Below are 15,473 nucleotides of genomic sequence, written 5' to 3' on the forward strand. Positions count from 1 at the left end.
AGAGAGAGAGTTTATAAAGAAAAAAACCTAACTTAGTTTTTATGTATCAAAATAAAATATCTCCTCTAAGATATTTATATATAAATATCTCAAAATATCTCCTTTCATATACTTCTCCAAATTCTCTTATATATATATATATTATATATATAAAGAGAAAATTTGGAGAAGATATATATATATATATATATATATATATATATATATATAAAATCAAGTTACTATAGAATTTAAGATGAAGAACTTGGGAGAACTCAAGTACTTTCTTGGAATTGAAGTTGCTAGGTCTAGACAAGAAATATTTCTTCCCTAAAGGAAGTATGTGTTGGATGTCTTAACTGAGGTAGGAATGTTGGAGTGCGAACCAATGGATACTCCAATTGTTCAAAACCACAAACTTGGAGAATACTTAGATCAAGTACCTTCAGATAAAGGGAGGTAGTTGGCAAAGTAATATATCTCTTACATACTTGTTGAATGCAATTCTAGGTGGTGTTATACCAATTTCATTGAATGAATGTACATACAACACAACCATACCCTTTTACATACAGGAATATAACCAAATTATACATAAACTCATTTATACCCAATTCACGCAATTTCGAAATAAATCATTCATATAAGTTTCATCATTACATAGCCATTAAGCACATTATACTCACATAAGATTCACCAGAAATCACAATTAAGAGTTAATGTAATCATATAAACTCAAGTATAAATAGGTGAAATCTTGAAGCTTGTGTAATGTTTATGACTCGTTACACCTAGGAGCTTCGTTGTCACCGACAGCTTTGACTTGGCCTAACTGGTATACCCTAAAAAATACTAAAAAATGATGGTTTCACTCGTCGTATGTGAGGAGTGTCATGATCATACATCCCACATACTGTAAGGAACAAATGCTAAATGTACAGAGTGAACTAGTCTGAAAAGGATCTAGCCTATTTACGAGGTGTCGGGTCCTTCACCCTAACATCTTCTCACTTACGCGCCATATCCAACCAAGGCCACCCTAGATCAACTTAATCACAAACCAAGCGTGAATACATATGAGGCATTAGGCTGGTGAAGAGTCTTCATATATGGAGAACATGTGTCGTGTCCCTGAATTTTGTTGTAGTTGTGTGGAGCAGGTATTAATCTTTCACCTCTTCTAGGGTATTTTTATTTCTCTTTTTCTTTCTTCTACTAATTTTTCAATTTCTTTCTTTTCATGGTCAATTAGGACAATCATAACACTTCTTTTATTGTCTTCATACCACCCATATGCATTAAGCTCGAACAAGATTCCATAAAATAAGTTTATTTCTACGGTGGCTCAGCCTTCACATCTTGAGTAAGCTACATGACCTAGGTTTCTATCTCCTCACTAGATATCACCCCTATGCTAGCAATTCAAAAACCAAGACTAGTATAAAAATAATATCCATAAAAAAATAGGGAAAGTTGAGTTTCATGAACTCTGAGTTGATGTCAAAAACTCAAAAGAACGATAAATGGCTCACCAGTACCTCACAAGGTGTCAAAGTTGTTGTCACGCCCCAAACCTGAAAATGGGACCCAGGGGAAAGAATGTAACCTAATCTGTCCCTGTATCCAACAAAACATCCAAAGATATAGTAAAAAGGAGGAGGGACCGACCCCGTGGGGTTCCCAGGCACCCTATACATATCCAAACACAACATAATATATGCAATGGAGAAAGGTCATTCAATACATACATGGTACCATACCAGAGTCTATACAAGAGCAGAAACAAGGCTTTATCATACAAAGTACAATTGGGTGCCAAACATATCTCAAAACAGGAACCTGAAAAACACAAGTCTTAGCACTTACCCAAGTGCCACTCGCAGGACACCGACCACTACGCTCCCAACACAAGGACACTAGTTTCGGTTACTCGAAGAACCTGTAAAAATGTACGTACAGTAGGGGTGACACACACCTTAGTAAGACAAACACAGGTTACATTAGTGTGTGACATTTGAGTGTTATCATGACAGCAAAATATACACAGTTAAAAGCATTTCCAATGTTGTCACAATGCAGTTCCAGTACAGTGCATACATGCACACACACGCATACGCACGCCCATGATCTACCCGGTGTCATCACACCCTTCGGCCTGAAGCTAGTCTGTGATATCCGGCGTTAGCCTGTTGCCAACCCGCTATACACGGCGCCAATGGCACATGACTAGTCCCAGACTCCCATGGCATCGTTCTGGCACAAACTGGTGGATCCACACCTTTCAGTGATCAGCTAGTATAGGCTCACGCCCTCAGATATAGAGCGGACACTCTTTCGTACTTGGAATAATTTGAAACCTAGTTCCTACTACATTTCAATAAAACACAACCATGCATGCTCATATAACCAAACAAACCACATCCATTTGGTAATCTAAAATCATGGTTTTCCAAACACATACATTTTAAACAAGCCAAGGCATGGCTATCCTTATAGTACAATATAAATCATCATATACATACGATTTTCAACAAAACCAACGATGCAGCCCAATACCCCCTTTTTCCCAAAACTGTAATCATGAAAAACACATAGTTTTACCCGTTAGATCCCCCCAAATGAGTAACCAAAATGCACACAGGACCATGAACCATAGTTCTACCGAGTCCGATTTAAAAAATAACCAATATAAACTTTATTCCCTTACCTTTCCCCCCAAAAGACCAATCCTACACTCTACGGCTCCTAAACAGTGAACCAAGTTCTCAAAACCTACAAAACGCAGTACAAAATATACTCACATGACTATTCTCTACAAAACTACAAGATTAGAATTGGAAACTGCGCCTTACCTCAATTTTACACCAAAACCTAAAAAGAACCGAATCGAAAATCCAATCCACAGAACTTGTAGAGAATCCTTCCAGGATCCTCATGGTAATTTAGGATCGTCAAATCAGACAATGAATGACGAAGAAATCTAGAGAGATGGAAAATAGGAATTGTTTCTAGAGAGATAAAGAGAGAAAATAATATTTCTTAGCTTAGAAGTAATGAAAATGGATATTTATAGCGCCCTTGACTCAGCAGTTCTCGTCGACGAATTGTGTCCTCATCGACGAGACCTTATAGTCTTCTCGTCGACGAGACCATGACCTCATCGACGAGCCTGGGATTTTTGGTTTTTCGAAACCCCTTGGCTTGTCCTTGTCAACGAGCCCTAAATTTTGTTGCACTTCACAATACCTCTTGGTTTCTCCTCATCGATGAACGTTTGCTCCTTGTCAACGAGAAATATGAGGCCTTCGTCGACGAACTCTGGCTTCGTCAATGAAGCCTGTTTAATTAGCTTTTTACCCCTATCTTATTTTAATTAAATCCACCTATCATGGTTCGGGTTCTTACAGTCTCCTCTCCTTACCAAAATTTCGTCCTCGAAATTTTCCATCTCTTATTCACAAACTCATACATACAATCAAACACTCACACATACACTCAAATCTAGAGAAAAACTAGCAACTTCCACATCTCAGTCCCATTATAACACATAAATACATACCCTCACTTATGGCGGAGGAATACCGTGGTTACAACATAAACTGTCTCAAGAGTTCACAATCCACACTCTCAACGACTAACCACCTATCCCAACCCAAAGTAGGGTGTCGTACACATACTCAAAACAATTGCGGATACTTTCGGTGTATTTCTGTTTCCAGTTCCCAAGAAGCTTCCTCAACCTCATGGTTTCACCATAAGACCTTCACTAATGGTATATCTTTAGTATGAAGCTTCTGAACTTTATGGTCCAAAACCTGAACATGTATCTCATTATACGCTAAAGTATCCCCAATTTCCAAATCATCATAACTGATAACATGTGATGGATCCAGCACGTATCTCCTCAACATGGATACGTGAAACATATCGTGGACCCTCGAGAGTGCTGGGGGTAGTGCAATCCTGTAGGCTACCGAACCCACTCGCTCAAGAACCTCGAATGGTCAGATGTACCTTGGGCTTAGCTTGCCCTTCCTCCCAAATCTCCTCACCCCTTTCATCAAAGCAATTTTCAAAAATACCTTAGCCCCCACCTCAAACTCTAACTCACAGCGGCAAACATCTGCGTAACTTTTCTGTTGACTCTAAGCTGATTTAATCCTCTCTCGAATCAAACCCACCTTCTTAGACGCCTACTACACAAGTTCAGGTCCTAACACCTGACGTTCATCAACCTCATCCCAACACAAAGGAGATCGACACCTTTGACCATACAAAGCCTCGAATGGTGCCATCCCGATACTAGCTTGGAAGCTGTTATTATAAGCGAACTCTACCAGAAGCATAAACTATATCTAGCTACCACCGAAGTCTAACGCACAAGCTCACAACATATCTTCCAAGATCTATATCGTCCTCTCCGACTATCCATCAGTCTGGGGGTGGAATGTTGTACTGAAAGTAAGCTTCGTCCCCAGTGCCTCCTGCAAGCTCGTCCAGAATTGAGAAGTAAACTTCGGGTCTCGATCTGAAATAATGGACACTGATACTCCGTGCATTCTCACAATCTCATACACATATGTATCTACTAGCCTACTCAAAGGATAGCTAACCTTCATAGGTATGAAATGAGCAGACTTCGCCAATTTGTTCATGATCACCCAAATAGCATTCTGCCCATGAAGTGCTGGCGGCAATCCGACAATGAAATCCATGGAAATGTGCTCCCATTTCCACACCAGAATAGGAAAAGGCTGCAACGGCCCTGCCAGTCTTTAATGTTCAGCTTTCACTTGCTGACACGTAAGACACTGCTCCACGAACTGAGCAATCTGCCTCTTCATGCCAGACCACCAAAAGGTCTCACGTAAATCACGATACATCTTTGTACCACCAGGATGTACCATATATGATGAATGATGCGCTTCCTTCAAAATCGTCCTTCTGATCTCATCGTCGTTCGAAACACATAATCTGGTCCCAAACCTTAGCACACCTCCCTTAGAGATGTTGAAATCCATAGCCAATCCTTGCTGTACCTTTTTCATAACCTCCACCAATCTAGCCTACGCGGCTTTTATATGCTTAAACAGGGTCGGCTGGACCACCAAACTAACAAGGAAATCCTGATGATCACCACACAAAAACTCTATGCCTAAGCTCTCCAAATCCTATCTAATGTGATGATGAGCTACAACTGTAGACATAGTCGTAGGTTCCGACTTCCGACTCAGCGCATCAGCCACCACGTTAGCTTTTCCTGGGTGATAGCTGATAGTGCAATCGTAGTATTTAATCAACTCAAGCCACCGTCCCTACCTCATATTCAACTCCTTCTGCATGAAGAAATATATGAGGCTCTTATGGTCTGTGAAGATCTCACACTGCACACCATATAAATAGTGTCTCCAAATCGTCAGTACATATACCACAACAGCCAACTCTAAATCACATGTAGGGTAATTTTTCTCGTATTCCTTCAATTGCCGAGAAGCATATACTACTACCTTATCCTGCTGCATAAGCACACATCCCAAACCTTTCATAGACGCGTCGCTATACATCACAAACCCACCATCCCCCGAAGGAACGGTCAAAACTAGAGCAGTAACCAGCCGATGCTTCAACTCCTAAAAGCACTGATCGCAATCACTGGTCCATTCAAACTTCAACCCCTTCCAGGTCAATCGAGTTAGAGGCCTAGACAATTTGGAAAAACCTTGCACGAATCGATGATAGTAACCTGCCAATCCTAGAAAACTTCGAACCTTTTGCACATTCTTCGGCCTTACCTAGTCGACCACAACTTCAATCTTGTTATGATCAATTGATATACCATCACCAGTCACCACATGGCCTAAGAATGCAATCTGACTCAACCAAAATCACACTTCTTCAGTTTAGCATACAACTTCTTCTCCCACAAATTCTGTAATACTAATCTCAGATGATTTTCATGCTCTTCCGAACTCCTCGAGTATACCAGAATATCATCAATGAATACCACCACAAACCGATCCAGGTACTCATGGAAAACCCTGTTCATCAGATCCATGAAAACCACCGGAGCATTCGTCAACCCAAAAGGCATGACTAAGAACTTGTAGTGGCTATATCTGGTTCGGAAAGCCGTCTTTGCTGCATCCTCAGATTTGATCCTCACCTGATGATACCCTGACCGCAAGTCGATCTTCGAAAAGACCTATGTCCCCTGCAACTAGTCAAAGAGATCATCAATACGAGGTAAAGGATAGAGATTCTTCACAGTTACCTTATTAATATTATGGTAATCAATGCACATCCGCATCGACTCGTCCTTCTTCTTCACAAACAATACTGGAGCTCCCCAAAGCAAAACACTAGGTCAAATGAAACCCCTGTCTAGTAATTCTTGCAAGTGCTCCTTTAACTCTTGAAGTTCTACTAGAGCCATCCAGTACAGAGCTTTAGAGATTGGTGCCTTTCCAGGTGGCAACTCTATCGCAAACTCTACCTCTCAATCCGGAGCTAAACTGGGTAAATCATCTGGAAACACATTTGAGAACTCGCTGACTACCCGAATATCCTAGAGACTCAACTCATCCCATGACGATTCCTTCATATAAGTTAGGTACCCCTGACACCCGTCCAAGAGTAGCCTCGTCGCTTGTAGTTCTGATAGAATCTGTGGCGTCAAATGCACACACGATCCCATGAACTCATACTCCTGCTCCCCAGGAGGTCTGAAAACTACTACCTCCCTACAGTAGTCGATTACAACATAACTGGAGAACAACCAATCCATGCCCAGAATGACATCGAACCCCGACATGTCATATACCACAAGATTCGCTGGTAGCAGCCTTCCCTAAATTACCACTGGGCAATCTTCTAACATCCTACTACAGAATGCTATACTCCTAGATGGTGTAGTAACATATAACACCTCGTTCATGACTTGGAATCAACCCCACACCGTTTAACAAAGCTCACAAATACAAAAGAATGGGTTGCACCCAAATCAAAAAAAATAGAAGCATTAATTGAAAGCAATAATAAGGTACCTGTCATTACATTCCCCGCATGCTCAGCGTCCGCTGGAGTAAGAGAGTATACTTTGGTCAATGCTGTATTCGCCTGAATGGTTCCCCGAGGTATCTGATTGCTCCCTTGGTTCACATTGTATGCAGGCATGCCTCGCTTCGATGCATGACAATCGCGAAACATGTGACTTGATTGGCCACAGTTGTAGCAGTTACCCCCAAATGACCGACACTCGCCCTCATGCCATCTGTGGCATCTGGTATAATGACCACTAGTTTGGCTCCCTTAAGAAATTTGGCACTCGGTATTCTGACGGTAACTCGAGCCCTTGTTCCTCTTCGTCCACGATCCCTGACAAGATCCCAACTGAGAACCAGAAGGTATTGTCCTTTTCCTCGATTCCTAATCCACCTTATCCTCTCGGATACCAGTCTCAATCACCGTGACTTTATCCATTAACACCGAGAACTCGTGGATCTGAGGCATACCCACTAGCCTGCAGATATCCTTCCTCAGACCCTTCTTAAATCTCTGAGTTTTATCGTACTCGCTCAAGATTAAACACGGTGCAAAGTAGGATAGCTCTATGTACCGAGCCACATACCCTTGTACCGTCATACTCCCCTGAGTTAGAGCAAAAAACTCATCCGCCTTAGCATCACGTATAGAAGCTGGGAAGTATCTGTCAAAGAACACCTCCTTGAAATGGCTCCACGACATCTCCTCAGGACCGCCCCTCTGCTTCTCCAGCAAATTCACTGCAGTCCACCAACGACCCACCTCCCTAGATAGCTGGAAGGTAGAATAAAGGAATCATTGCCTATCCGTGCAGTGCAGGACCTCAAAGATCCTCTTAGTATTTTCCACCCAGTCCTCTGCTATTGTTGGGTCATGCCCCCCTAGAGAACGTCGGAGGATGCATGCATGCGAATCTCTCAATGGTGCACCCCGCAACAATAGGAGAGCGTTCACGTCTCCTCACACTCCACCCAATCTCTCACAAAACCTGCCTCGTCAAACCTCGAGGCACAGAAGGAGACTCATCACTCGCCATCTCCTCGGAGCCACTTCCCAGGTCATTATCCTTAGGCTCCATTCTGAAACACAATAGGAATCTATTAGTATCCCTAAAACATGTACAGACGTACAGTTAACAAAATTATCTATCCCCAATCATGTTAACTACTCCCTGCTAGGTTCAGGTCTATCCTATCACACCGACACAAAAGTCATCAATGGTCTGCCCTACTTTTACTGAAATTGTCATTCCAGGAAAAACATGGAATACTGCCGACAAGTCCCGGTCTAGCAATGGAATAACCCTCAACCAAGTCTACCCACATCCAACATCCTATACTCTGGTATGAACTCATAGCTAAGCCTAACCAAGTCTACACGGCCTAACAACTTGGTTAGCTCTAATACCAAGCTGTTACAGCCTGAACCCGAAAATGGCACCCAGGGGTGAGAATATAACCTAACCTGTCCCTGTATCCAATAAAACATCCAAAGATACAGTAAAAAGGAGGAGGGTCTAACCCCATGGGATTCCCAGGCACCCTATACACATCCAAATACAATAGAATATACGTAGTGGAAAAAGGTCATTCAATACATACATGGTACCATATCAGAGTCTATACATGAGTAGAAACAAGACTCTATCATACAACATACAACCGCGTGTCCAACATATCTCAAAACAGCAACCCACAAAACACAAGTCCTAGCACTTACCCAAGCGCTACCCGCAGTACACCGACCACTACACTCCCAACACCAGGACGCTAGTTTCAGTTACTCGAAGGACCTATAAAAATGTACGAACAATAGGGGTGAGACACATCTCAATAAGGCAAATATAGGTTACATTAGTGTGTGACATTTGAGTGTTATCATGATAGCAAAATATACAAAGTTAAAAGCATTTCCAGTGTTTTTATAATGTAGTTCCAATAGAGTGCATACACGCACGCACGCACACACACACACACACACACACACGCACGCACGCACGCACACCCATGATCTACCCGGTGTCGTCACACCCTTAGGCCCAAAGCCAGTCCGCGATATCCGACATTAACCCGTAGCCACCCCGCGATACACGGCGCCACTGACACATGGCTAGTCCCGGACTCCCATGGCATTGTACTAGCGCTAACTGGTGGATCCACACCCTTCGGTGATCAGCCGATATAGGATCACGCCCTTGGATATAGAGTCATACACTCTTTCCTACATGGCAGGCGATAAACACATGCCCTCGGATATAGAGCCGGACACTCTTTCGTACCTGGAATAATTTGGAACCTAGTTCCTATTGCATTTCAACAGAACACAACCATGCATGCTCATATAACCAAACAAACCACACCCATTTGGTAATCTAAAATTATGGTTTTCCAAACACATACATTTTAAACAAGTTAAGGCACGACCATCCTTATATCACAGTATAAATCATCTTATACATACGGTTTTCAACAAAACCAAGGATGCAGCCCAATACACCCTTTTTCCCAAAACTGTAATAATGAAAAACCCATAATTTTACTCATTAGATCCCCCCCCCAAATGAGTAACCAAAACGCATACAGAACCATGAACCACGGTTCTACCAAGTCCGATTTAAAAAATAACCAATATAAACTGTATTCCCTTACCTTTCCCCTCAAAAGACCAATCTCGAACTCTACGGCTCCTAAACAGTGAATCAACTTCTCAAAACCTACAAAACGTAGTACAAAATATACTCACAAGACTGTTTTGTATAAAACTACCATATCAAAATCAGAAATCAAGTCTTACCTCGATTTTACGCCAAAATCCGAAAAGAGTCGAATCAATAATCCGATCCATAGAACTTGTAGAGAATCCTTCCACGATCCTTGTGGTAACTTCAGATTATAAAATCAGACAATGAATGACAAAGAAATCTAGAGAGATGGAAAGTAGGAAGAGTTTCTAGAGAGATAGAGAGAGAAAATAAGATTTCTTAGCCGAGAAGTAATGAAAATGAATATTTATAACACCCTTGACTCAGCAATTCTCGTCGATGAATTGCGTCCTCGTCGACGAGACTTATAGTCTTCTCATCCATGAGACCATGACCTTGTCGACGAGCCTGGGATTTCTGATTTTTCGAAACCCCTTGGCTTCTCCTCGTCGACGAGCCCTGAATTTTGTCGCACTTCACAATACCTCTCAGTTTCTCCTCGTCGAAGAACACCTACTCTTCGTCGACGAACTCTAGCTTCATCGATGAAGCCTATTTAATTACCTTTTTACCCCTCTCTTATTTTAATTAAACCTTCCTATCACGGTTCGGATTCTTACAATCGCCACTGGCGCTCTCTCAGTGTTCACAAGGAACTCTAAGTGCTATAAGTCACGTGAACGTGTTTTTTTTAGCCTCAAGAGATACCATGTAGATACAATAGTTTATATAACCAGATTAACGCATTTGAACTACCAATCAACCATTAATGAGTCATGATTCCTAGTTTAGCCGTATAAATAGAAACTACACATAAATGACCCAAGGGTGTACTCCTAGGTTATATGCAAGTATATGAAGGGCATAAGTAGTGTCACACATGGCCTAATCATCCATATTCACACATTTTTTTTCAATGTTATTCAAAAATGAGAAAGATCGAAGAAAAGAAAGAAACTTCCTTGACTTATTGGTGAATCTTCCGATGAATTAAATTTTTAGCTTTGTACTCATGCCAAATAAACCTGCATCGAAAATCTAAATTATTCAAAAGTGTATAGATAAATAAATAAAGTAATAAAGATAAAGGAAATAAACAAAAGAAATACTCTTTGGGTTGCCTCCCATAAGCACTTGTTTTAACGTCTCCATCCAAACATTTCAATCTTCATCAACTAGGATCTCCAAGAGGAATAAATGCACAGTTCTTCTCCATTTGTTCTCCATAATAGTGCTTCAATCTTCGACCATTCGCTCTGAATATATTACATGTCTTGTCCTTCAAGTTTATCACTCCAAAAGGGAAAACTTTGTCAATTGTATAAGGACCTGTCCATCTTGACCTTAACTTACCAGAGAAGAGTTTCAATCATGAGTTGAAGAATAGAACCTGTTGTCTTGGAGCAAACTCACCCCTAAGAATATGTTTTTCATGCCACTTCTTCACTTGCTCTTTGTAGATTTTTGCATTTTCATATGCATCACCTGAGAACGCATAGCGAAGATGCTCAGGGAATTGCTTCAACTGTGGAGATATAGGTTGCTGCATATTTTCTTTAGAGATTACAGAATCTGTCTTTGCTACCATAGGTTCTAGCCTCCACACATGCTACTGTGTTGTGATCGGCTGCAAGGATTGTTCTAGGTGATCAGCTGATACATCTTTTTGAAAGACTTTTTTCTACACCTTGCTGAATGACATCTACTCGAAGACAAGTGCTTGGATCTTCTGGGAATCTCATGTCTTAGTAGATGTTGAACATAGCCTCATCCTTGTCCACTCTCAATGTTAACTCTCCGTTTTGAAAATCAATTAAAGCTCTTCTAATGTTCAAGAATGGTCGGCCAAGAATTAGTGGGACTTCTTGGTCTTCCTCCATATCTAACACCACAAAATTAGCAGGAAAAATAAATTTATCCACCTTTACCAATATGTCTTCTATGATTCTATGTGGATACTTGATGGATCGATCTGCTAGTTGCAAAGAAATGTTTGTTTGTTTCATCTCTCCAAGTACCAATTTCTTGCAAATAGAAAGTGGTATAAGATTCATGCTAGCACCAAGATCACATAAAACTTTATCAAAAAATGAATTTCGAATAGTGCAAGGCAAAGTAAAACTCCCTGAATCTTTTAATTTTTGAGGCAATTTATTTTGAAGAATAACACTACACTCCTCGGTAAGCTTCACTGTTTCGAACTCCTTCAACCTTCTTTTCTTTGAAATGATGTGCTTCAGGAATTTGACATAGTTTGGCATTCGTTCCAAAGCATCTGCAAAAGGGATATTGATGTAAATTTTCTTTAAAATATCCAAAAACTTAGAAAATTGCTTATCTAATTTTTGCTTTTGAAAACGTTGAGGATAAGGAAGTGGAGTAGAGAGAATAGGAGGATTGTCAGAAAATGAAATTGTTGGTGACGTGTCAGTCTCTCCTGGTGTATCATCCACAATCTCCTCTTCTTTCCCTTTATTCTTGCTTCGGTCATTCTTTTCAGTTGTAGGTGTGGACATGGTTTCCTTTGCTGGTGACTTCTCAATTTCTCTTCCACTCCTAAGTGTGATGGTTTTGCATTGTTCCTTAGGATTCACTTTGGTGTTGCTAGGAAAAGTTCCTCTCTATTGGGAATTTATAGACGTGGCCAATTATCCAATTTGCATTTTGAGGTTCTTCATAGTGGCTCCCATATTGTTGCAATGAGTCTCGATGTTGTTTAGTTGTGCATCTATATTTTTAAACCTTGCTTTTGTCTCCTCAACAAAAGATATCATGGCATCCTCAAGTGAAATCTTCTTCTCACTTTGTTGACTATTAAATCTTGTAGGAGGTTGCAACACATTCCTTGTATTTTCATAAGACAAATTCTCATGATTTCGAAGCCCTGGATGATAATATTGTGGCAAAGGATCACCACAATAATTGTAGTTTTGATTGTTGATGTATTGAACCTGTTCTTAACTCGCTCCATTGCTCGGATCTGTCCTACTTGTAGCTGCCACATTGCAACACATTCCTTGTATTTTCATAAGACAAATTCTCATGATTTTGAAGCCCTGGATGATAATATTGTGGCAAAGGATCACCACGATAATTGTAGTTCCGATTATTGATGTATTGAACCTGTTCTTGACTCGCTCCATTGCTCGGATCTGTCCTACTTGTGGCTGCCACATATTCTGCACCTTGTGGTATCCTCTGGGTTGTCAAAAATGAAATGTGATGGGATGGAGAAGTGAATTGAGCTGAAAGTGCAGCAAATGACTCCGATTCATGAATTCCAGCAACTTTCTTAGCCATAGTTCTTTTAGTTGGCCATTGATAGTTATTTGAGGTCATTTCTTCCAAAAGAGCAGTAGCACCCTTAGGTGTCTTTGACATCAAAGTTCCCCAGACACAACATCAACTAAAGTCCGAGTTTGCCCATTTAATCCATTATAGAACATTTGAATCTGCAACCAATTCGACAGTCCATGTTGTGGGCAGCATTGAATCAAATCTTTATACCTTTCCCATGCTTCATAGAGTGATTCAAAATCATGTTGCTTGAATTGACCAATCTCACTCCTGAGTTGAGCTGTTTTTGCAGGTGGAAAGAATTTAGCTAGAAATGTTTCAGCCATATCCTGCCAACTAGTGATACTCTGTGGTTGTAGAGACTGTAGCCAACCTCTTGCTTTGTCCCTCAAAGAGAAAGGGAATAATCTCAGTCTAATGGTGTCTTCAGTAACACCATTGATCTTCACAATATCACAAATCTTCAGAAACATCGCCAAATGGATATTGGAATCATCAAGTGGTGATCCATTGAATTGGGCCTGTTGCACCATGCTGATTAATGCAGGTTTGAACTCAAAATTGTTGTCATTAATGGGCTGGCGTCTGATACCCAAATTGTTGTCCTTCACAACTAGCCATACATAATCCTTCAAGGCGCATGACTTCCCATTATCTTGTCCGTTTTCCATGGCTAGTACCCTCTTTTTTCTTAGTACTCTAAGCATTCTTTCAATCTCCGAATCAAAAGGAATAATGACATGTGTTCTAGCACTACACATCCAACATAAAAAACATACTAGAAATGTAGAAAAAATAATAATAAAATAAAATAAAAATAAAATAAGTAAATAAAAATATAAAAATAAAATTTTAAATTAAAACCAAGATTACTTGGTATCGATATTGGCAAAAATAAGAAAAACTCAATCCCCGGCCACGACATCAAAAACTTGGTTGGTGCAAACTGTAAGTGCACAGTATCATAGTTTTATAATATAATGATGTGTAGAGTATTGTCCTTAGGGATTGATGTCTTAATTTTACCAAGTACCGACTTTATACTAACCTTGATTTTATTTAGAAAAATTAATAATTTTAGACTGCAAAATTTAAACAAAGCTACTTTAAATAAACTATTCAAGAGAATTTAAAATTGGATGCCACTTATCAAATTACTGATGGTGAAAACTTTTAGGAAATCGATTTCACCTAATTTTTTACTATGCTTTACTCATCTAGCCAATTCGAATTCGTGTTCTTTGTTTGTTAGCAAATCTTTAATTTTTTCAAAAGCCTCTTTCGATTGCCAATTAGAACCTATTCTTGTTTATTATTTAACATAAGATTATGCAAATTAATAACACAAGAACGCAATAAGACTCTCGATTTTTAATGTTATGAAGGTTCATATAAGTCTTTCGATCTCTATATTTAGCTGCGCTGAATTATTCAAGATATATCCTATAATCCCCCCTTTCGGTAGCAAATCATAAGACTACAATCATTTAATTGATGACCAGTTAATTAAAAGCATTAAACACAGAACAACTCAAACAAACATAAAGGAAAACTACTTCAAATTAGCATCAACGAGCGAGCATAGTTTAAAACCGGACTACATCGTTTTCCTAGAATACAAAAAATTAGTTCATTATGAAAATTAAATCAAACAATAAAGATTTCACTATATTTTATTTTATTTGGAGAGTAGAGGAAAAATCAACACTTGCAACACCGCCGTCGCTCGCCGCCTTCCGATTCCAAAAAGATTTTAATTTGTTGCACGCCACCACCTCTCCTTTGCTAGTCGTGTGTGTGTGTGTGTGTCTTCGCAGCACCTCCAAAAGAAACAAAAAAATATCTCCAAGGAGCTGCTACTGCTGCACCCCTATTCAGCCTCCAATTCGTGCACCTCCAAAAGAATTCCAACCCTCAATCCTTTTTTTTTTGCAGCCTCCCCTGTGTGTCTCACAAAAAATAAAATAAATAAATAAATTTATCTTTTTCCCCTATGAGGTGCGGCCTCCAATCTTCAGTCCCAGCGCCTGCTGCCCTACCTTCAAACCTTCCCCCCCCGGCTCCCCCAAAGAAACCCTACAAAAATCTGTCTCACTTTTTCCTCTTCTTTCCCCAAATATCTTCCTTTTTCTGTTGACTTTTCTTTGTGTCTTTCCTTTCTTTGCCTTCCTCCCCCTCCTATCCATGTGCATCTCACCCAGCACTCACCAAGAGGACCCGACTGCATGGCTGGGTCACATCTCACATTTTTTATTTTTATTTATTTTATTTTTTTTCTTTTTTCAAAGGCACCCGATCTGCCCTCCACCTTCAAGCCCGATTTCGACCCTCCTACAGCCTGTAACTCTCAAACCTCAAAAAGCAAAAGTAGTAGAAATCTTTCTCACCTTTCCCTAGAATTTTGAATTGTCTCCGTCGGAACTTGGATGAGAACGTTACACCTAGATTACGGAGA

The 15,473-nt window shown here is 40.2% G+C and overlaps 1 non-coding gene across 1 annotated transcript; it reads left to right on the top strand.

Moving 5' to 3' along the window:
* The first annotated feature begins 13,189 nt into the window (after positions 1-13,189).
* Positions 13,190-13,296, top strand: LOC131147189 (small nucleolar RNA R71). Its single transcript, XR_009134646.1, has one exon. It is a non-coding gene; the product is annotated as a small nucleolar RNA R71 (small nucleolar RNA).
* The last annotated feature ends 2,177 nt before the right edge of the window (positions 13,297-15,473 follow it).

The sequence above is a fragment of the Malania oleifera genome, unplaced genomic scaffold, assembly GCF_029873635.1.
Source record: "Malania oleifera isolate guangnan ecotype guangnan unplaced genomic scaffold, ASM2987363v1 ctg452, whole genome shotgun sequence".
Lineage (NCBI taxonomy): Eukaryota > Viridiplantae > Streptophyta > Magnoliopsida > Santalales > Ximeniaceae > Malania > Malania oleifera.